We start from the raw sequence: 25,705 nt of genomic DNA, 5'->3' as shown, positions 1-25,705 counted from the left end.
TTTTCTTCTCTTAAGGAATGAACTCCATGCAACCAACTTTCCTCAAAAAAAAAAAAAATGTGTAAAATTGAAGTTTACCACACTTACATTTTTTGTTCAGAGACAATGAGGTTATTGTCTGCCTAAAGATTTCAATTGAAAGTCTATGCACTTTAATTCCTTGCCTTCCCATATTTTATTGACTGAGGTTTTGAACCATACCATTTTTTTGCATTAATTCTGTTTCACTTTATACTATAAACAAATAAAAAATTCAGATTTCTAAAATATATAATCAAAGTAGATATTGTATCTTACTTTCAATCTTACTTTGTCCCATGTATCTTATTTTTACATGGGAGTTGATAAAATATAAAGAAATTTTTAAAAAAGATTTTTTCCATAAGCCATATATACATATATTAAAAGTAGTTCTATGATCTTCAGGTTTATTTTGTGAACATATTATCTGTACCAGATTAAAAGAATTTTACATCACATTTATTGTTTTGCATACAATAACTCAGACATTTATTAATATTTTAAAAACCCAAACACATAATAAATTTGGCTTCATTTCCCCACAAAAATGGGAAATATATTTCAGTAAAGGAAAATTTTAATTATTTTTACACACCAGTTGCTTGTTGGGGGTTAGGGCTCTATAAAATGATACCCGCAAAAAAAAAATTAACATTAACTGATTAGTACATAAAAAAAACCCAATTTACAATAATATGGTAAGCAATAAACAAAAACTCTTCAGAAACATGGAGTTTTAAAGTAATTTTCAAACAGATAAACTATTACAATATAGTTTATCCCTAACAACACTGAGCCCATTAATAGAGCACTTCTGTACATACAATGGTATAACAAAGTGATACAGTATTTATTGCAGCAACAACGAAATAAAGGTTATCATAATGTATGAACTTAAATACCCCTCACCCCATTGATATAGTGGCTTCTTATTCCTTAAACAGACTCTGCTTTTCACTGTAGAAGGATTAAATCTTCTTATCAAAAGGCACATTCTTATCTGGAAGAAAAAAATATTAAAATGACCCTTCTGTAATAAATTCAAAACATCTCAAAATATTCAGAAGGATTTTCAAGGGAGGGAAGAATATAATAAAGTATTTAATCTACAAAAATCACAATAAAGGACACCATAAAACAATGATTATTTTGTCTGTATTTATGACTTCAAATATTATCTTTTGAATTATATTTCTAATTTTCAAAGGAATTTTATATATAAGTGCTAGGAGTTAAGACAAAAGTTACAGTCACAATGAAGTTATGGCCTCATGTAATATTAATAAATTACTTTGATTGACTTCAGTATGCAATATAGTTGTTTATGTAGTTTCTGTAAATACAATTATTTAACTAATCTTGTTTTTAAAACTTCAGAAATGAGGATTAATTAAAGCTGCAGGCCTGAGAATATGATGTTAAAAATGCTTTGGGTATTTACAGTAATGTAATAAAAATCATCTATACAGAAGACAGGGTTTCAATAAACATAATGGGGCCAATTTGCCCATTTTCTCTTAATGACTGATTTGTAGTATATAGTTAAATTTTTGTCACACATTTTTATGGACATTAATTCTAATTATGTAAGTTCCTTTACTATTATTTAACTTTAAATGCATCACAATTTAAAGCATTTTGTCAAACCAAAGAATAGCCAAAGGATTATTATAAATCTTCTTATAATTACCAGTAATGCTTAGAACGTCATTGAAGATATGGCTTGAACATAAGTAAAGTCCTTTTTTACATTGTTTTACTCAAATCTTAGTCATTAATCTATAACAGAGCTCTACATGACTAGAAGCTACTGAGCTTATGAAATATTTTAAGAATAAAATCAAACCTTTCAAAAATATATTGAAGATAATTTTGAAAAAACTTAGACAATATTTTTTAATTTTGAAAAAACTTAGACAATATTTTTTCCCAATTCTCATCTGTTCAATACTTGAAACATGATTATTTTTATAATGAATTTGTGGATTGTTAAAAAAGCTAGTGGTACCACAGGAAGTTTTCAGATAGAGAAGTAACTGACACAAACAAAGGTTTTAATGTATGACTTCAGAAATGCATCTCAACAGCCATAATTTATCTCAGGACAAATGTGGATAAGTGTAACTATTAAGATCTATCAAATTACATCATGTCCAATATTGTACTGAAACTTTATATTTTACAATATGGCCAGCTCTCCCCCTAAAGAGTACACATTCTTTGGAATTTCCCAAAAAATCCCTTGTATTGGGATTTCCCCAGAGTTCCATCCTGATGTTGCCATCATGACCAGCACCTATTGTATGCTATATGGAACTGCCATTCCCTAACCCCTTCCTGGCATGACTAAATTGAGGACCAAAGTTAATATTTTAAAAGATGTTCTGTATTTATATCGCCCTGAGGAAGATTCTCCCCTGAGGTAATTTTTAATGCATCATTAATCAAACCTACCACCTTAAATCTGATATTCCTCTATATTCTCTTAAATTATGACAATGCTGTCCACTTTATCACCATTCCAGTGGGAGCAGGGAGGTCACTGTTGATTACTTATGTTGAGAGAGTACTCATCTAGAGAATAATTATCCTGAGTCTCACTACTGTAAATATTTTTGATTCCATGTACTTCAAACACTAACCTCTACACGTGTTTGAAACTCCTCACCTTAACTGAAATAGGCTCAAAGTATTATACATTAGTGTTTTCAAACTCAATCTCTTACAAGCTCACTGGAATCATCTTCTAGAACATAAATATGTTGGAATTGTTCCTGCATTGAAAAGCATTTGATGATCTATAAGTCCTCTTGGTGGATAAAATATAAATCCTTAGTGTATTGTTTTGTTAACATAACCTTCCAGATTTAATTTTCTCAATGATTTTCCATGACCCAGTATATATCCTGTATTTCTAGAGGCTTGACAGCATGTACACATCCTCATATAGGGCCACAGCTTGGCACATGCTTTTAACTCCTCTTGACATGGAACTTACTTCTCCATCAAAAGCTCTTTCTTGGTTATCTTTCATATTTGTTAAAATAACCACAAAACAAATGTAACTTTCTCAGTGTGATCTTCTACGTTGCTATCTTTAACTCAGTTGCTCTTTCTCAGTAATATAACAACAATTTGAAAAAACAAACAAACAAAAAAAAAAACACTGAGCATTAGCTTTGCATGAGGAAAATATCCAAGAGTTCCTACTTGGAGAAGTGATATAGAAGTTGTAAAAGCTGTAAAAGGGGACTGGTAGACTCAAAGAAACTTTAGAGACAGAACCAGGAGTGAACAGTATAATCTGTAGGAGCTTTTAACAGGAGGGGTATTTTTTTTGGCAAAAATGGCAGAGATAGAGATTGAAGCTCTAAAATCAAGCAGAATAAATTATGCCTCAGCTGTGGCCAATAAAGACAGAGGACTATATGTGTACACTCTCTTGTGAATAGTACTGTATTTCATAATATGTAACACAAATATTTTTAATATTTCAACATCACTGAACTTGAAACATATCCTCCAATTGAAGGCATCTTAAAATTGCTATCAGACAAGTGGTATTCCTTATGTAGTCATTATTATGTATATGTTCATAAGATTGGTCAAATCTCTTTGTATTGCTGTCACTTCAATTGAAGCATATGCATTGTTAATATAAATTAGGGATATGTTTAATGATGTTTAAAATACCTTTAAAATAATATCATGAATCATCAATGAAGTCAAGTAATTACATATGAAGAAAAACATGATGACAATAATAAGCTATAATTTGATATTAGAAAATCAAAGATTTATCACTAGAACCTTTGCTTCAATTCCATACATTAGTGTCAATTCTACATATTCTTCCCCAAAATGAAGATTTTTAAGATGGGACAATACTCCAGATAAATGACATCTAATTTCTGTTCTGATAAGTCATTATTTACAAAGAAATGCAACTGCAAGCAGAAGTTGCCAATTTCATTATAAGGGATGAAAAATGTAACAGTTTTGGAAGGCTGATATGCATAATTCTTGCATAATTTGAAACTATCATTACATTGTTTTACAATTAAATTGGTGGCTATTTCTTTCCCTCTTTAGTGATCAAATTAAACAAATAGTGCCTTAGATTATATAAATACTGATGTAAGTCCCCACAGAAATTAGATCATTTGGGAGGGAAGGGAGAGGAGAAAAGACAGGTAGACGCTTTCATTAATGATATTTAAATATTGAATTGATAAAAAGTTTAAGCTGGAAAAACATAGCTGAAATTGAGAAGTTGAACTTCTTCAACAATAGTATATAAAATGTAGAAAAATTAAGAATGTTCCATTCTTGCTAAACAATATCTTACAGTAGTGACATGTCAACTAGTACAGAAAAATCTAAATCTAAATGCAGATAATATTTAATGCCTCGATGGCTTCCACTGTGTTTAAAACAGGAGCACATTAATTCAGCTGTGTGTGCAAATATGTTTAATAGTCAAAACATTTATATATATTACATATACACATAAATATATATTCATTCATTCAATCACTCAAAACATTAAGTTTTTATTAACCATTAGGAATATTGCTTCATATTGGAGAAAATGTTAGTGATCAATCAATCAATTAATTAAATAAAAGCAAAAGAAAAGGAAAATTCCCTATTGTCTTATTATAAAACCATAAATATAGCTTAAAAATCTGTATCAGAAGAGAAAGAAACCATGGTTTACGTGGAAAGACTGGATACTGGTACCATGTTGGTCAGTTATTTCCTGGATGTATTAAAGTATTTTTTTAAGGGATAAAACAAATAGTTTCGAAGGGAATATTAAGGGTTGTCCTTTTACTGTTATTTGCACGGTGAAATTGGCAATGATTACAGAACCCAGAAACTGGGATCGTTTAGAGATGCACCCCAATTACATAATTTGACGGGTGTCTAGATAAAGAAGAGGAATCAAGACTCAAGAGATTGGTCTAAGGTCATTCTGTTTTTCAAAAACAGAAGCATAAGATTCACTTGACTTTGCCCCTTATTTACCACAATACTTTTCAGTCATGGAGGATTTAATCATTGAAATGTAATGATTAGATTGAGCTATCCAAAGCTCAGTTTTCTGTCATTTACAAAATTCCTGCTGTAGTAAAATAATAATAATAATAATAATAATAATAATGTAGAAAAGAGAAGGGTAAGACCTACTCTGGTACTCTGGTTATGACAATGGATTTCTACTCCATCTAAGAATAAATAAAAAATATACTATTGGTATATTGTAAGTTTTGTCTTATGCTATTATTTCCTTGGTTGCCTCTGGCTTCTCTGTAAAACTGCTAATTGTTAATGGATCAAGTAAAACTTTCTCCTATGGCTCAACATCAACTGAAAAGTGAAATGTAAAAAGGAACATACACACACAAAAACTACATGAAAATTCTATTATTACTGGATTAAGTAATGATGAACATGGTATGTTTTTTTTTTTTTTTTTAATTTGGATAAACATCTGCTAGACTACTAGTAACAGTGGACATGTTAGGCAAGAAATTTCTTTCTAAAGCAAATACTGGCACTTTAATATATTCCTATATTCTATTTACTTTGAATAAGATAACTTTTGTGTTTACTTAGATGATCTTTTATTTTGTACCAGGGATTTAAGCCAGGGTTGTTTAACCACTGAGCCACTATATCCCCAGAGCTTTCTATTATTTTGAGCTTTCTATTATTCTTATTAAGTTGGTTAGAGTCTCACTAAGATGCTGAGGCTGGCTTTGAATTTGCAATCCTCCTGCCTCAGGCTTCTGAGAACAGATGTGCACAACCACACCTGGCTATTCTGACAATATCTTATACTTAAAATTAAAATAGTGTTTTAGAGATTAGAACTACTTTGAGATTGATAACTGTTTGAATATGATCTTTTAAATTAGGGATTTTGATTAAAAAGTTGTATCAAAACTGTTTTCTGATTCTGAAATGCTTATGTTAGTAGCCAGAAAGTATTTTATGGCCAAGTAACACTGGGCAAAACATGTAATGAACATATACAATAGCAAATTTGATGAAGCAAAATAGAAGTAGCCAAAAAGCAAATTTAGAGCTTTTTAAATTACACATTTGACACAAATTACTAGAGTAGCATTCAAATGACAGAAGTACTAGTTTTTGGAAGCAGTTACCATAATTTTTAAAACTGTCTTCGAATATACATCATTATAAATAATAATTTTATCATTTAGTAGAAATCAAACATAATAGCATGAACATATTGTTTCCTTTTATTGTTTTGTGCTATAAAGCCATGCTTTGCATCTTTTTATCAGAGCCTGGTTATGGATATTTTTCATCAACATTTTTCTTTCGGAAAAATAAAGATAATATTTACAAAGCATATGCTGTCTTACTCCTTATCAGATTTTCTGTCCAAAGGAGCTGAGAACTCTACAAAACAATTTAAAAACCGAGATTTGGAATTTCAAGTGTGGAAGAATGAAACTAGATCCCTGTCTCTCACTTTACACAAAAATCATCAAAGACCTAGCAATTAAATCAGAAACACTAAAACTACTAGAAGAAAAAAATAGGATCAACACCCCAACATATTGGAGAAAGTACTGCCTTCCTTTAATAAGATTTTAAAGCTCAAGAAATAAAACCAGGAACCAATAAATTTGACAGCATCAAATTAAAAAAGCTTCTGCACAGCAAAAGAAACAAAAGCATTAAGAAAGAGCTCACAAAATGAGAGAATATCTTGACCAGCAACTCTTCCCACAAGGGTTTAATATCAAGAATATATAAAGAACTCAAAAAGCACTACAAAATATAACTGAATAAATGTACAAATGATCTAACAGACATTTCTCAAAAGAAGAAATAGAAATGGCCAAAAATATATGAAAAACGTTCAATGTCATCAGCAATCAGGGAAATGAAATCAAAACTACTCTGGAATTTCATCTTATTCCAGTTAGAATGGCAGCCATCAAGAATGCAAATAATAGGGGCTGGGATTGTGGCTCAGCGGTAGAGCACTCGCCTAGCACAGGCAGGACCCGGTTCGATCCTCAGCACCACATAAAAATAAAGGCCTTGTGTTGTGTCCATCTACACCTAACAAATAAATATTTTTTTTAAAAAAAAGAAATGCAAATAATAATTGCTAATGAGGATGTGGAAACAAAAGTAAACTCAAGCACTATTGGTAAGACTACAGATTAATACAACCACTTTGGAAGGCCAAAGGAGATACAATACAGGTACATCAATGTTTAGAGCCAAATTATAGAATCAACCTAAGTGATCCTATAACAGATGAATGAATGAAGAAAATATGGTATATATACTCAATGGAGTTTTACTCAGCTATAAAAAAGAAAATTACAGCATTTGCTAGTAAATGGGTGGAACTAGAGAACATAATGCTAATTGAAATAAGCCAGACTCAGAAAGTCAAGGGTTGAGTGTTTCCTGTTTCATATGTTGAACCAACCTTGCATCCCTGGGATGAATTCTACTTGATCATGGTGCACAAACGTTTTGTTATGTTTTTGTATTCAATTTGACAGAATTATATTGAAAATTTTTGCATATATGTTCATAAGAGATATTGGTCTAAAGTTTTCTTTCTTTGATGTGTCTTTGCCTGGTTTGGGGATCAGGGTGATATTGGCCTCATAAAATGAGTTTGGAAGTGCTGCCTCTTTTTCTGTTTCCTGAAATAAACTGAAGAGTGTTGGTATTAGTTCTTCTTTAAAGGTCTCATAGAATTCGACTCCGTATCCATCTGGTCCTGGTCTTTTCTTGGTTGGTAGGCTTCTGATGATTCTATACCTAGAAGACCCAGAAAGTTCCACCAGACTACAACTAGTAAATGAATTCAGCAAAGTAGCAGGATATAAAATCAACACCCATAAATCAAAGGCATTTGTGTATAGCAGTGACAAATCCTCTGAGAGGGAAATGAGGAAAACTACCCCATTCTCAATAGCCTCAAAACAAACAAACAACAACAACAACAACAACAAAAACAACTTAGGAATCAACAAGAGGTGGAAGATCTATACAATGAAAACTGTAGAATCCTAAAGAAAGAAATCAAAGAAGCCCTTAGAAGGCAGAAAGATCTACCTTGCTCTTGGATAGACAGAATTAATATTACCAAAATGACCATACTACCAAAAGCACTAAACAGATTTAATGCAATTCCAATCAAAATCCCAATGGCATTCCTCATAGAAACAGAAAAGACAGTCATGAAATTTATCTGCAAAAATAAGAGACCCAAAATAGCTAAAGCAATCCTTTACAAGAAGAGTGAAACAGGTTGTATCACTACACCAGACCTTAAATATACTACAGAGTAATAGTAACAAAAACAGCACGGTACTGGAATCCAAACAGACTGGTAGACCAATTGTACAGAATTGAGGACACAGAGACTAACCCACAAAATTACAATTATCTCATATTAGATAAAGGCACCAAAAACATGCATTGGAGAAAACATAGCCTCTTCAACAAATGGTGCTGGGAAAACTGGAAATCCATTAGCAACAAAATGAGATTAAACCCCTATTTCTCACCATGCATAAAACTCAAATCAAAGTGGATCAAGGACAAGAAATGTTTTGTAATATTTCTAAAATTAACTTCTAATTAGATAGGTTAATCTAGGAATTAAATCAGAGACTCTGCGTATATTAAAAGAAAAAGTAGGCCCTAATCTTAATCATGTGGGATTAGGCCCCTACTTTCTTAATAAGACACCTATACCACAAGAATTAAAACCAAGAATTAATAAGTGGGATGGATTCAAATGAAAAATTTCTTCTCAACAAAAAAACAACCTGTGAAATGAATAGAGAGCCTACATCTTAGGAGCAAATTTTTATCCCTCACACATCAGACAGAGCACTAATCTCTAAGGTATATAAAGAACTCAAAACCTAAGCACCAAAAAAACCCAAATAACCCGATCAATAATTAGACCAAGGACATGAACAGACACTTCTCAGACGAGGCTATACAATCAACCAACAAATATATGAAAAAATGTTCATCATCTCTAGCAATTAAAGAAATGCAAATCAAAACTACTCTAAGATATCATTGCACTCCAGTCAGAATGGCAGCTATCATGAAGACAAACAACAATAAGAGTTGGCAAGGATATGGGGAAAAAGGCACACTCATACATTGCTGGTGGGACTGCAAATTGGTGCAGCCGATATGGAAACCAGTATGGGGATTCCTTGGAAAACTGGGAATGGAAATATCATTTGACTCAGCTCTTCCTCTCCAAGTCTATACCCACAGGACTTAAAAACAGCATACTAGAGGGACACAGCCATATCAATGTTTATAGCAGAACAATTCACAATAGCTAAACTGGAACCATCCTAGATCCCTTCAACAGGTGAATGGATTAAAAAAATGTCGCATATATACACAATGGAATATTACTCAGCAATAGAAAAGAATAAAATCACGGCATTTGCAGGTAAATGGATGGAGTTAGAGAAGATAATGCTAAGTGAAGTTAGCCAATCCCAAAAAACCAAATGCCGAATGTTTTCTCTGATATAAGGAGTCTGACTCATAGTGGGGTAGGGAGCGGGAACATGGGAGGAACAGAGGAACTCTAGATAGGGCAGAAGGGTTGGAGGGGAAGGGAGAGGGCAGGGAGTTAGCAATGATGGTGGAATGGGATGGACNATATATATATATATATATATATATATATATATATATATAAAATTCTTTTTTATAATTGATGCATTATAATTTTACTTAATAGTGGGCTTCCTTGTCATATATTTATACATGCACATAACACAACTTTGTCAATTTCATTATCTGCTGGCTCCCCTTTCCTCAGTTTTCTCCTCTCCTTTCCTCCCGAGTCACCTTCCTCTACTCTACTGGACTCCTTCCTATTTTCATGTGAGCCCTGCCCTCCTGCTTTTTTCCCCTAGCTTCCACACAAGAGAGAAAACAAATAACCATTGACTTTCTCAGTCTGACTTATTTTGCTTAACATACTGCAAATCAGTGAGATCCCATCTCAAAATAAAATACAAAATAGGGCAGGGGATATGGCTCTATTAATTGGTTTATGGATTAATGTCATAACCATGTATGTAATATGTTTTCCTAGAACTTTGAAATGGCTCAAATGTTGCTTTATTAAGAAAAGGCACTTAAGAAAAAATGTATCTTAAATAAACGTCTAATTAGATAGGTTAACAGACTTTCACTAAGAGTTAAAGTTCTCAACAATGCATTTATTTAATAATTTGTGGGTTTGGGTAGATTGACTGTTTATTTAGTAGACTGAGGCTTTAACTAAGGGCCTCATGCATGCTAGGCAAAAGTAAAATCTCTGAGCTACATCCCCAGTCCTAGAGAATATTTTAAATTATTTTTATAATATATTCAATACTTTAAAAAATTCATCAGGAATATCAGAGTCAGCAAAGAGATCCTTTCAGTACAAGGATAAATTTCAAACAGCAATGGTTTTGTTTCCTGATATTCTTTAATGGCTTATTCTCATTTGTTCTGGTTGACAAAATAGGTAACTAATACAATCAGTACAGCAACAGGAAACCATAGGCACCCAAGGATTTGCTATAAAAATGACTGTAAAACCTACTTCATCCATCACAAGATATTTGTAGTAATCTGAAGGCAGTGTTATTTATAACAGTAACAACAACAGCAAAGAGGATGTCACATTTCTCAACTTTTCTACTATTTCACTTTGTATCTTTAAAAAGATGAATGTGGCTACTAGACAGCTTGATATTAAAGGTCAGCAGAAGAAGGAGAAAGACTAAAGTGAGAAAAGTTAAAGAAAAAAGAAGGCAATAGAATAAATGGTAAAAGGAAATACTGTTTATGAATACTTTTAATATGTCAATTACAACTGATGATACAGGTTTTATTAAAAATAGCATTTCTGATACTTATTGTATAGTGACCCTTTCTGTATGTATCTTTCTCTTTCTGTATGTAGACATATATTTTTAAGTATTTAAATAAGTGTAAGCAAAGCAGCTATGTTTCAATTAGTTGCACAATCATGTTTGTAAAATTAAATATCTTATGGAAAATTGTCTTAAAAAATAAAATTTTCCCATAACACAAGAAGAAACAAAATAGTCCTATATCCATTAAAGAAACTGAATTTATTACCAAAGTACTCTAAAAAATTCCATTCCTTGATGATTTATTTCACCCATGAGCTCTATCAAACATTCAAGGAAGAAATAATACCAATATTAAACCAATATTTTTTAAAAAACAGATGAACACCTATGATTTCCTAACACATTTTTATTTTTTTAATTGGTGTATGATAAGTATACAGAATGGTGTATACTTATATATATGCATATTTATATAATTTGACTTTTTATGAGAACTGCAACATTTTAATATCAAAACAAGACAAACTATAAAAATATAGATGTTTTCCATTTACACATATACAGGAAGGTAAATAGATGTATACATCTATTACATATATAATTATAGGAGGCAAAAACCATTAAGAAAACATTAGCAACAATGTATAAAGAGGATATCATGATAAAATAGGATTTATCCTAGGAATGTTACATTGTTTTGACCTTCAATTATCACTCCATGAAATTCACTATATTTACTGATTAAAGGGTAAAACATAATTTTAACAATGCTAAAAAAGCATTGAAAAAATTTAACACTAATTAATGTAAAACCTCTTAATCTAAAAATAGTTGGGAACTTATGTTAACAGAGAATATCTATAAAATTGATGTTATACTAATGTTATACTTAATATAGGAGGTAGTTGTACCTAATATTACAGCTCACTATAAAGCAACAACAATCAGAATAACTTGATTCATAACATGAACATAATCCAAGATATTCTCCTATTTTAAAATCAGCTGATTGGCAATCTTAACTGCCCTTAGTCATTTAACTTAAGGTACTTACAGGTTCTAGACATTAGGATGTAGACATTCACAGTGCTATTCTGGCAACCCCTTGGTCAAATTTCTTTTTCAGATCCTACAAATATGTGATAGTACTATCTCAATACAAGTATAATACTTTTCATCATTTTTTGGGGAAAAGGGAATGTCATTAACCAACCTTGTCATTTTTCATTAATCACATTAAGATCTATGTTCAACTTTCGCAAGAGACATTCAGAATATTGAATCCACTGTCAGATTTGCATGTTTATTTCTAATATCAACATTTAGAAAATCAGATGTCTTGCCCATCATATCAGCTTCAATTAAGTAATGGGTCAGGACTATATAGATCTCATTCTAGGAAGTAATTTCTAAGACCAAGAAAGTCACAGAAATAAACATACCTCCACCTACACCACTATGAAAATACTGCCCAGTAGGAAGAAAGATGTAGCCACATTCTATAAAGTGAAATACAGAAAGAAAAAAAAAGGTTTCCTATTGGCTTGAACTTTGAAGTAAGTTACAGAAGAATTCTAGTATCAGTGTGTTTACTTAAATAATTTCTATAATTGTTTGAAGCAGAGAATAGGCTGGGTATGTAGCTCAGTGATAGAGCCTTTCCCTGAATGTGCAAGGCTTTAGGTTTGATCACTAACACTGAAAACAAAACAAAACAAAATGAAAAAGCAAACAACAAAGGGAAGAGAATAAAAAGAAAATACAAAAACTATATTTCTTGTCTTTGCTTTTTTGCATCCTGAAATATCCATAATTGTTTTTCATTTTTAAAAAGAAATGTGAGCCTGGCTTAGAAAGTACATGCTTACTGATTTGAGCAAGGTTGAAAAATGAAAATGTTAGCCAGGCATGGTGTCACATGCCTATAATCCCAGTAACTCAGAAGACTGAGGCAGGAGGATCACAAGTTTGAGTCAGCCTCAGCAACTCAATGAGGCCCTAATCAACTTAGCAAGAATCTGCCTAAAATAAATAAATAAATAAAGGCTGAGGATGTGGTTCAGTGTTAAAGCATCTATGATTTTCTGATTTCAATCCCCAGTACCAAAAGAAGAAGGAGGAAGAGGAGGAGGAGGAGGAGGAGGAGAGAAGAAAGGAAGAAAGGAAGAAAGAAGGATGAAGAAGGAGGAGGAGGAGGAGAAGAAGAAGATAAAAGCTGATATCTATTATCTCAAAGACTCTGTTGTTCTGTATCGCTAGCCTAGTATATATACTAGATTGTTAACTACACAACTGGCCATATTGTGCATTTTTTGTTCACCAGTATAACCCCATAGCTTCATACAGGGCCTGGGACACATGATAGATAGAATCACTGATTTTCATAAAGAATGAGTCCATGCAATTTGCTCTATCCATTGAAATATTGCCTCAAATTCCTCACAAGTTAAAACTGACTTCACACTTTTTGACCCATAATATCTGGTATGATTTGAACATGATTTGAGTGTATCCCCCAAGGGTTTCTGTGTTAAAATTTAATCCCAACTGTGAGGTATTAAGATGGCAAAAGCTTAATCTGACTTTGGTATTTAATTTTGGGGCCTTTAGGAGGTAATTAGAATTAAATAAGGTCATTAGAGTAGACAACCCATGTTGTTAATTTTACAAGAAAAAAAGAGACAACATGCATACTCCCTGTCTCTTACTATGTGATGCTCTCACAGTCTAAGTACTCTACTAAAAAAAGACCATCACAAGATGCAGACCATTGAACCTCTTTTCTTTAAAAAGTTACCTAGCTGCAGGTATTTTATTATAATAACATAAAATGGACTAATCTCATATCACTCCTAGAAAGCTCAGCAATACAAAAATATATATGCACAAGGTTATTAATTGTAGTATTATTTATAATTTTAAAATAATTTAAAACTACCTAAATGTCAAATCATAGATGGATGAATAAGCTATGAAATATACCTACTATACAGTAGTTATACAATTATAGAAATAAAAATATAACTGTGAAATTATATGCCATGACTTGCAAGAGATATTAAGCACAACAAATAGCATATAGAGCATAAGAACCAGGGATCTCATGATGGAAGAATACAATTATGGAAAGATAATGCAAAACCAAAACAAAACCAATAAGTATAGACTGGAAAGGGAGGTATGAAAGAATACTATCTAAATTATGCATGTATATAACATATATACACACACACACACACACACGGATGCATGTGTATATATACATTCACAGACCGGTCTCTGGTGAAAAGGTCTATAGAAACCCCAGTCTCAAAGAGCTTACTAGGTCCACTCAAAGGAATGAGAATTCCTTGGAGAAATAGTTGATTTCATGGGTGGGGGTACAAAATGATCCTGGTATAGTAAGAAGGTTAAAAATAAATAAATAAAGGATGAAGTCACAAGGGAACAGAAATCATTTGGTAATGCTACTAGTGGTGACTTCTGGGATCACTTGGAATCCAAATAAACAAGTACATAAATGAATTACAAACCTCTGAAAACAAGAATGTCATTAGTCCATGATAGATAGATAGATAGATAGATACGTAGATAGATTAAAAAAATTAAACAACATTTGCTTATGGTAGAAAATTAATGCTGACTAGTTACCATGGAGAAAATACTGAAGTTAGAAAATCATCATTTTGCAACTATCTAGTCAAAGGTTAGATTGTGCAAAATCATGATAAATACTATATACAGGAAAATTTTTATGAAAATGGAAATTTTTCATGATTTTAAAATATATCCCAATTAATTTTGAGGGAGGAAAAAAGTAACATAGTGAAGAAGTTGGATAAAACCTTCAAAAGGTGCATAACAATTAACACTGCAATGAAGGATATGTGAACACCCTGTGGTCTTCAGTTATCATGCATGTTCTCTTTAGCAGTTCAATCAAAATGCATAACCTGAATCTAATTATGAGGAAATATAACATCAGGTAAATACAAATGAGTGGTATGAGCTCTTCTATATCCATAGTATGAAAAAAAAAGAGAACAAAATAAAATGTTAAGAATGGTTGAATTTGGGTAAAAAGCATCTAGGACTTTCTTTGTAATGTTTTTACTATAAGTTTGAAATTATTTCTATAAAAAATATTTTTAAAAAAGTAATGCATGAATATATGTCCTTTGAAGAAGAAAAAAATCAAACAGGAAGACGTAAATGGAAAATAAAATGAATTATCAACCTCCCAATGTTATCTTTTCCCCACTAGAAGCTAAACTTCACAAAGTCAAGATTTTTTTTTCCTGTTTTTTGCTCAAATACATCCCAAGCACCCACACTGGTGCTTGGCACCTGAACAGCTCCTACAATATTCATTTACTGGAGAGATGAATGAGTAGATACAAGTTATGATTGTTACGGTTTGAATATGAGGTGTCCCCCAAAAGTTCACACGTGAGACAATGCAAGAGAGTTCAGAAGGTAAATGATTGGGTTATAAGAGTCTTAACCCAATAGCGAATTAATTGCCTGATGGGATTAACTGAGTAGTAACTGAAAGCAGGGTGTACCTGGAGGAGGTAAGGCAGTAAGGGTGTGGTTTTGGGGTCTATATTTGTATCTGGCGAGTAGAGAACTATTTCTCTGTTTTCTGATCACCATGTGAACTGCTTCCCTCTGCCACACACTTGCACCATGATCTTCTGCTTCCTCTTAAGCTCCAAGGAATGGAGCCGGCCTGCTACACCAACTAAGACCTCTGAAACTGTGAGCCCTCAAATAACCTTTTTCTCCTCTACAGTTGTTTTGGTCAGATCTTTTAGTCACAGTGGCAAAAAAAAAAAAAAAAAACTGACTAAAACAACTATTTTCCTCCTCCTTACTTTACGTAGATCTGTATACTAAAATTATTTATTTATGAAATAAATTTGGTCAGACTACTAAAAAGCTCACGAAGATTTCATTATTGCTTTTTCCTTAGTATTTCTTCTCCTTTGCCATGAAAACAGAATACCTAGATCCCACTGATAATACATTCCAAAGCCCCTTGAATAATTCAAGTCACTCCATGTATTTGCACCCTCTAAATGGTCTTCTTTCTTATCCTCTTACTCCTTACCCTGTTCTCCTCCAACCCAACAGAGAAATCTTTATAACATAAATTTTTTTTCCTATGTCTTAAGATTTTCAGAATGAATTTTCATCACCTGTAGAATAATTGATGAGAAGCATGAATAGCATGCATTACAAGTGTTTCAAGATATGTTTTCTTAGCTGGGTGCAGTGGCATATGCTTGTAATTCCAATGAGTTGGGAGGCTAACACAAGAGAATCATAAATTTTAAGCCAGCCTCAATGACTTAGTGAGGCTGAGAGGCCCTAAGCAACTTAGACTCTGTCTCAAAATAAAAAGAGCTGGGGATGGTAGTTCAATGGTTAAGTGCTCCCCCACACCCCCGCCCTCCACCAAAAAGATATGTCTCATTTTCTCTTTCTTCATCTCTACTGAGATATAGTTGACAAATAAAAATTGTTAACATTAATAGGTATACTTAGATGTTTTGATATACATGCAGTATGTGAAACAATCACAAACAAGCTAAAAACATTTTCACCTCAAATAACTACCATTTATTTTTCTGGTGAGAACAATAAAGATTTACCCTCATAGCAAATGTCAAGTATACAATGTACTCTCATTAACTGTATTAATAATATATAATAATAATAATTAATAATAATATATAATACTCTACTGTCTTTTACCCACTTTTGAATCAGGTTATTTGTTCTGTTTTATTTTGCTATTGAGTTACATAGCTTCTATATAAATATTAGATATTAAAGCCTCTCTCCGTGTGTATGTGTGTGTGTGTTTATGGAGAGAGATACAGAGAGAGAAAGAGAGAGAGAGAGAGAGAGAGAGAGAGAGAGAGAGAGAAAGAGAGATCCTGACACAAAAATACAAATACTACATGATCTATCTGTATATACAGAGAGATACAATATGTAGTATGTAAGTATACATAGTTTGTATACATCCAAATATCTAAAATCCAAATCTTCAGGCAAAAATTCCAAAGTCCAAAAATCTCTGAGATCTGAAACAAACATCTTATATAAGGGATATTAAAAGGGATATTAAAAACAGAAGTTCATTGGATTAGACAAAGGGGAATGAAGGAAATGGAGGGGGAATGGGCATAAGAAAGATACTAGAATGAATCAGACATAATTTTTCCTATATTCACATATGAATACATGACCAGTGAAAACTCCACATCATATGACCACAAGAATGGGATCCTAATTAGAACTTACACTCCATGTATATATGTCAAAATATAACCTACTGTATGTATATATAAAAAAGAACAAATAAAATAATTAAAAATTTGCTGCAGTCTGGCTGGGCACAATGCAGGAGCCACTTGTCAAAAGACACGAACTTTATTTTTAGAACACACACACCAAACCACACAGCTCCTCAGGAAAACCCTTCAGAGCCCAACTGCCACCACCGGCTTCCCACAAGCCTCTCAACCTCCCCCACTCCTCCTGCTCTTGAGGCTGATTGGCTGGGTCGAGTGGGCAGAGCCAAAAAAAGTCCCCCAATGAGCAGCTCCCTGGTCTGAAAGGGTGGGGAAACAGCCCAATGAGCATCATCGCAGAGGAGCCAATCAGTTGGCAGCTAGAAGTTTGCCGGGGCCACTGTGAGTCAATCATCAGCTGGCAGCTGGAAGTTTGCTGGCAGCTGGAAGTTTGCTGGGGCCCCTTCAGCTGTGGCTCTCAACAAAAATTAAAAAAACAAACTATGTTTCCTGCTATTACATAGGTTGCCTTTTTACTTTGTTGATTGTGTGGAACCTTTTTAGTTAGATGCAGCCCTAATTATTTTGTTGCCTGTGATTTCTGGGATCATGTTCAAAACATCATTACCCAGACCAATGTCAAAAATGTTTTCCTCATGTCTTTTTGGAAATCTTTTTTGGAAGCCATATATGTAAGTCTTTAATCCATTTTGATTGATTTTTGTATATGGCAAAAAAGAATGGTTTCATTTCATTCTTCTGGATGAAGATGACAGTTTTCTCACTAAAATTTATGGAAAAGATTGACTTACGTATCTTGAAATATCCTTGCATTCCAGGGGCAAATCCCATTTGGTCTCACTTAAATATTCTATTGAATTCAGTTCGGTAGAATTTCATTGAGAATTTTGGCAACTTTGTTCATCAAGGGTATATTAACCTGTAACTTTCATTTGTTGTATCTTTGGTATGTTCCCTTAGTAAAGAAAAATTCTTTTGAGAAAGACTGGCATTGATTTTTTTTGAAAATTTGTTATGATTAACTTTGTGAAGTAATTTGTCTTGGGATTTTTTTTTGTTTCTCTGCTTTAGACAGGACCTTGTTATGTTACCTAAGCTAGCCTCAAACACATAATTATCCTGCCTCACACTCCTGAACAGCTGAGGTTATAGGCATATGTACTACCATGCACATTTCTTGGGGAATTTTTGATTACCGATTTCATCTCCTTTCCTTATTAGCCTGTTGGGGTTTCAATTTATCCTTGATTAGATTTTTGTTGTACAATCCTACGCATTTACTTTTCTTCTAGGTTATCAAATCTGTTGGCATATAATTATACATGATCTTTTTTATTTGTGAGGCATTACCTTTCACAACTACTGAACTTTGCAAGCTTTGTCTTTAACTAGCATGCTGAAATAAATGAACTAGAGTTCAAATTAAGTCCATCTTTGGAGACAATCTTTTTTTCTTTTTTCTTTTTTGGTCCTGGGGATTGAACTCAGTGGCACTCAACCACTGTGCTACATCTTCAGCCCAATTTTGTATTTTACTGAGAGACAGGATCTCACTGAATTGCTTAGTGCCTCACCATTCCTGAGGATGGCTTCGAACTCGCAACCCTCCTGACTCCTGAGCTGCTGGTATTATAGGCATGCACCACCATGCCTGGCTTGGAGACAATCTTAAGTTGTTAACAATTTTGTTTCCTACCTTCCATTTCTATGTGTAGAGCAGATGCCTCATATGTATCTAAATTATTTCAATATAATAGCTGTGAAAACTTTTAATTTTAATAATAATAATAATATTAAAAAGAGTGAGATTCCACTGCCATCTTAATTATTAAAACACTTTCTTAGAGTGAGCCCAAGATGAGAGATATGATTAGTTATTCCTTTAATAAGTCTTTGTTCCCGACTGTATTTCATATTATTCAGTTTTTAATTCTAATGCATAAAGTACCTAATATATTTAGTGACTCTTAAATGAAAATCCACAAATTTATCTGATACACAACGTAAAAAAAAAGTTAACAATCAACAATATTAACCTTGTTGAAAACTCTACAACATTTATAGGCAATTTAATGGGTTTTTAGTGAGCCAAACCAAATGTTATAAACGTGTATATATTTTAGTCATGTTTGTTTTTTAAGAGGCTAAGATCTTAATGAGAGGTTAAGACTTTTGTTCACATCTGTCTATCTAAGTTCTAATATTAATATAATTGTATAATTAAAATTATATAAATATATTTTTATAAAATGTATAAATTTTTGTCATTACTTGAAGTTCTTTTATTTACTTATGAGTCTTTTAGTTGTTATTTATTTATTTATTTTTTTTTGTGGTGGTGCTGGGGATTTAACCTAGGGCCTTGTGCATGGGTTGGCAAGCACTCTATCAACTGAGCTACATCCCCAGATCCTTTTATATACTTATATATGTATGTATATAAACATACACATATACACAATAAATATATAAAAATAAAATTTTAAAAATACATGGGACTTTTTAGTAGTATTGGTAATTCCTTCTTTTATATATTAATTTATAATAATATATACATAAAATTTCATTTGTATATATGACTCAATACATATATACACAATACACTAAAATATGGGATTTAATACACATATACCCTTTATTGATTAAAATACAAAAATATAAAATTTAGATTCTATACATTATATATAGTAAATACATGAAATTTAATAGCCTGAGTTTTGTTCATTCTTTTCTTTTTAATTCCAAGATTTCTGTACTCTTTAAATTTGTACCTGATTCTTGATAATAATTTTCCTTGACCTAAGAAATCCCTTTTTATCCTAACATATCTTTACTTAATGTGTAGGATCTTCACTGCATCTTTTTCTCATTCTATCTGCACTAATTCAATACCCTTGTAATTTCATTTATCCAAATATCTTAGGAAACGTCTTAAAATGGAGTGAGAATAAATCTAAATACATATATTTTATTTACACAGTTAAACTATCAGAACACCATTAACTCTACAATTCTGTTTTGAAGTACTATTTGTAAATAAAATAATTCAAATGGAAAACAAAATGCCTTCAGAATATAAAAAGAAAAAGATTACTAAATTCCCCCTTACACAAACACACACAATACATATTGTAAGAATAAAGAAGTTAAAACTAAAGCATTGCAAGGAAACCTACAATAAAGATACTGGAGGCAGATGTATTGTACTCTTTATGGCTATTTCAGAATAGCAATGTGAATGTGAGCTATTGGCTGGGTAGTACACAGAACTTCATTAAAGAGAACTCAATAATATCAATTAGAATAAAAACTGTTAAGTGAACATCTACATCTTAAATTTTCTTGGCAAGGACTTGCTTCCTGATATATGGAATTAAACTACTGAATACTTACCTTCTAGGATGATTGGCATCAAACAATGTGTTATCATCATCCTCATCATCTTGTTCTAGAGGTGTTAATTCCATGTTTTCTATGTTAGTGTCCAAAACTCCGTATCTCCTGGTTTTTCGGTTTCTTCTTCTCATCCTACAAAATACAGCAAATTAATGAACAAAAATTATTTTAATATAGGATAGATGATCCTAAGTTCATATTCTAAATTTAAAATAAACAATCCCTATGTGTCTAACATAGGAGGCACTCAATACATAGATGGTTATATTTCAAGTATATAATTCACACCAAGGATTACTTATGATTCATTAAACAAAATGTATTCCTATGATTGTTTCCATCACTGACATACTCTTTTTTGTCACTGACATACTCTTTTTTGTCACTGACAACTGGTGGTGGTGATAGATAATTTTCTAAATCTTAGTTCAGGTACAACTTTACCAAAGCCTTCTATTCCAGCTTTGCCTCCATATCTTTTTATCATTATATAGGATTAGGTATTTTTTGCAACATTAAGAAACTGTATGTATACATATATACTCAAATTCTAGACTGGTAGCTTGCAACATATCACAGGCTACACATCAGAATCACCTAGTTTCCATTAAAAAGTAGCATGCTCAGGACATAATCGCATTAGAATTTTCAGGAATAGGAATTAAGCATCATTATTTTATTAAAGTTCTACAAGTGATTCCAATGTGCTGAAAAGTTCTATCCTAAACCAGTGGTTCTTAAAGTGTGTCTCTCTGGATCCCAGAACCATACTAACCAAGAAATTTATAAGAAATAAAAATCTTTATGCTCAACATAGACTTAAGAGAACAACAAACTTTGAAAAGAGGGGCCAGAAAACTGTGTTTTTAACAAATACTTCTTGTGATTTTGATGCATGCTGGAATTTGAGAAATAGTGCCCTAAAGTAATGAAAATATTAGGATACTAAATATAAATTATTGTCAGCTGTGTATATGAAAGGGTTTCATAATATAGAGTTCTACTGTCTCTTTTACAATAATTTTTTTCTTTTCCTTCAAATCATTTAGCTCAATTTGCAGTCATGTGGGTATATGTTTATGTGGGTGTTGATTTTTCTGTCTCTCCCATTAAGTTCCATGAGGGGAGCAACTATACTTGTTTTATTCACCATTATATAATCACAATATACATATAGTTAAGATGCTTTTGAAATATTTGTTGAGGGTTTGCATGACAAATTGAGTGGCACCAACTTCAAAGATAAGCATTTTCAAACACGACATGTGAGCCCCTAGAAGATAGTGTCCTACATATACATGCATACATATATACATTCAACAAATACTTGAGAGTTCATAAGCATTGGGTACTATACTAGCTTCTGGGTGCAACATGCCTGATGTATAAATGTATAAAATATTACTAGTCCTGGACAAAAAACTAATTTCTACCACACACTACCTATATACCTATTTATATATCAACCAAAAGTTAACCAAAGGTGAAAGAAGAAAAACCAAGTGGATGTAATTACTTAAGTAGCTAAAATAAGGCAGTGTGAAGTTTATGCTAGCCTTATATAGTGAAAAATTAAATAAATTTAGATTAATATTAATATGTATAAGTATATGTATGTATATGTGTGTATGTATGTGTGTCTGTGTGTGCATACCTATACGTACCATGTGATCAGAAGTCTAAACTTTTTCTGTTAAAGGACTGATAGTAATTTTGGTTTAATGGGCCATATATATTTTCTGTCATATATTTATATAACTTTTCTGTTTCGTTTACAATCCTTTAAAAATATTAAAAAAAAATATCCTTAGATATTTTGGACTTCAAAAAACGTGTCAATGGACAGGACAGTCTATTTACCAACCTCTAACTGAGATTTACAAAATTAATTAACAGGAAAACCAACAGAAGGGGATAAAAGCATAGCCTCTGGAAAGAGGATTGAACTTTTTGTGCTATATGATTTAATAATTAAGATGGTCCTTAAATATTTGTTGAGAGAGTGATGGTTTTCTGCTTTCCTTTGATTTAAAAAAGTGAATACACAGTAGAGACTAAAACCTTACTGCAACATTGGTTATGGATACTGAAGAGCTATGATATCTCCTTTTTGCCAGTCTTTTGCTCACTTTTCTAAAACAAATGGCTTCCCAAACACTCTGGCATTTTTAGTCAAGAATTTAATGTCATGTAAAAGAATTTATAGAAATATATTGGATTCTCCCAAGTCATATACATTAAATAGTCAATCTGCTAATAACTAGGCTATTGCTAGTCACAGGATATTTTGGCAAGTCTTAAAACACAGAAGGGCATAAACACAGAGTTTAAGGATTTTGTAAAAAAACTAATCTCAGCAAATCTTTTTTGCTACTCTAAAGGTCTTCATCATACCTAGAATGAATTCCTAATTTTCCAGTGAAAGCTCAAATCAATCTTAATAATAACACTGTTTTCTGTATTTCTGTATGGTGTACACATTTGACCATATGGTGTAAACATTTGCATGGGTTTGTGCACTGTATTGTTTATTCTAGTCTATATTGTCAATATGTATATTATCTATATATTTTGTATTGTAGGTTTCTTTTTTGTAATCATGGGTATAAAATATATCTTCCAAACATGAAACTTTTTAAAAACAGAAACCTATTTCATATAAACAGGCAGAATATTGTTAAGCTTTAAATAAGTGGGGGACTCAGTTCAATTTAAATAAATTTAATATTTTAGTATATGTACTAATTCATACAAGAATGAATCAAATTATCAAAACCAATGTATTATTAAGTAGAATTTAGAACTGATATGCTACTTCTTGAAAAGTGTTTTCCCTTAGTCCAAATAGGGAGAGATAGCTACATGGTCACGATAGCAACAGGACCATAAAACATTAAATACAACAAAACATAGTTACTATCATATGCTGTGATTTTTTTTTTCCTCTAGGAGGGTCAAAAACCCTTATAAAGTCTTAAAATTATTGTGTTAATCCAATGAGCTACTTAAACTACAAAAAAGTAAAATATAATATACATCATCAAGAAAAGTCTAATTTTATCTACTGATATACAGTGTATATTATTCTGAAACAAAAGAGTAAAGGGGGCTTTAAAATCTTTAATTTTCATAGCCATATTTTCTTTCTTACCAATAAATGTTTCACTAAGCTCAACTTGCCTGTATATGTGTTTATAATTATATATATTACCACATAATAATATGCATATTTTTCTATTAGACATAATAAATACCTATCTAATATTAAAGTATATTTTGTGGTTCCCAATGAAGTATAAAAATAGGAAATTCATGTAACAAAATACAAGAAAGAATGTGTGGAAGCCCAAAAGAACAAAAGATTTTAAAATCGAAACAGTTACTTACATTGAATTACATTCACCCAGCACATAGCATGCACAAAAGAATTATCCTGATCATATTCTTTCTAGATATTTGAATTGGTAACCAAATAGCTGTCTTAATATAGACAAATATTTCTTAATGTTCAATTACACTCAGCTTGGTCAGAACTATTTCCTGTTCTTACATGTAGAAATGATAGTATAAAAATAAAAGTACTAAGGTAAGCTTGATAAAACTGCATATAAAAATTGGATGCCACATAAAATAAACAAAACAGAATAAGACTTCATTTAATTTTACTACTTTATGCAAGGAAAAAAGTACAAATCAATGTAACTTGTTACAACTTGCTGTATCCACCGGAATTGACTCATACCTTTTGTTCCATTTGTTTTCTTTTAATGGAATATATGTAGGGTATGTATTAAATATCAACAATATAAATAATAATATTCCTTAATTTACTCAATAACACATTCAATCTATACTGAAGAATGTTAATTACACATACATGTTCTTTTGTATATGGTTAAACATGATGATAAAACAGGGTAAACCTCAATAATAAATATACAACTATTGATATAGAATATCTGTCTTGACTATTTTTATCATAAAGTGACCAATAATGAATCTAATTATTGACCAAACAATAATTTGAAACTATAATTTTTGCCATAGAAACGTAAGTAAATAAGTTAGTGAGCTACAATTTTAGTTGTCTATGATTTTCATCAGGAAGTCCAGTCAAATTGGATACAAGATAAATAGTAAAAGTTATTTTTGCTAATTTGACATCTCTCTCATTTTTAGACCTCATTCTCATAACTCAGTCCATCAATTCTCAGTTCTAGTACTTCAGGAAGCAAACACTGATAAGAGATTAAAGCATTTTATGGGCTGAACTTTGCCTTTCAAATATTCATATTGAGGTCCTAACTCCCAGGACTGGAGAATGTGATCCTTAGATCACACCTTAAAGATAGGGTCTTTACAGAGGTATTCAATTAAACTTGGGTCCTTAAGGTGAAACTTAATATATTATGTCTGGTGTTCTTATTAAAAAGGAAATTTTGAGATTACATGAATACAAAATGAATGACATATGAGCGTGAAGACAGTCATCCACAAGCCAAGGAGAAAGGTCTGGAAGAGATTCTTCACTCATGGCCCTCAGTTCAAACAACAGAAGTTTAACCCCATTTGTAAGACTTTCTTATAGCAGCTCTAAAAAATTAATACAGCATGCAAGAGATTTATTTATTACAGAAAAAAACCTGTGAAGGATAGAGGGAAATAGAGAAGGCCAGAAGATACTACAGCAGATGATGCAGGTTTTAAGACCCATGAAAAATAGTGGGAAAGGATAACTGGATAGTAAGATGTGCAGCTTGTAGTACATTTCTGAAAGAGTTTTGATCAGGCCAATGGTGTGTCTTCAAGCAAAGACTACCCATTAGCTGTCCCAAGTCAGTCGGGATAGCTAGATTTTGCTGCACTTAGTTACTGGCTGAGCAGATACCTAAGAATTATGATCTTGACATTGATGCCACAATGGATTAAAGACTGCAACAGTTGGAGGCCGTCGGTCAACCATGCTTCCTGCAGTAGGTTATCCTAATATTAGGCAGGGTTATTGTATTTCCATAGCTGCCACCAATTACAAGG

General features: G+C 32.0%; 1 long non-coding RNA gene across 1 annotated transcript; it reads right to left on the bottom strand.

Annotated features, from left to right (window-relative positions):
• Window positions 1-458: 458 nt before the first annotated feature.
• LOC107140719 lies at window positions 459-23,719 on the bottom strand. The gene is made up of 2 exons (XR_001503321.2): window positions 20,669-23,719; window positions 459-1,021 (listed from the first exon to the last, which is right to left on the bottom strand). It is a non-coding gene; the product is annotated as an uncharacterized LOC107140719 (long non-coding RNA).
• Between the last annotated feature and the right edge of the window lie 1,986 nt (window positions 23,720-25,705).

Source organism: Marmota marmota, unplaced genomic scaffold, assembly GCF_001458135.2.
Source record: "Marmota marmota marmota unplaced genomic scaffold, marMar, whole genome shotgun sequence".
NCBI classification, from domain to species: domain Eukaryota; kingdom Metazoa; phylum Chordata; class Mammalia; order Rodentia; family Sciuridae; genus Marmota; species Marmota marmota.
The sequence above is the reverse complement of the archived record's forward strand: the minus strand, read 5'-3'. Positions and strand labels throughout refer to the sequence as shown.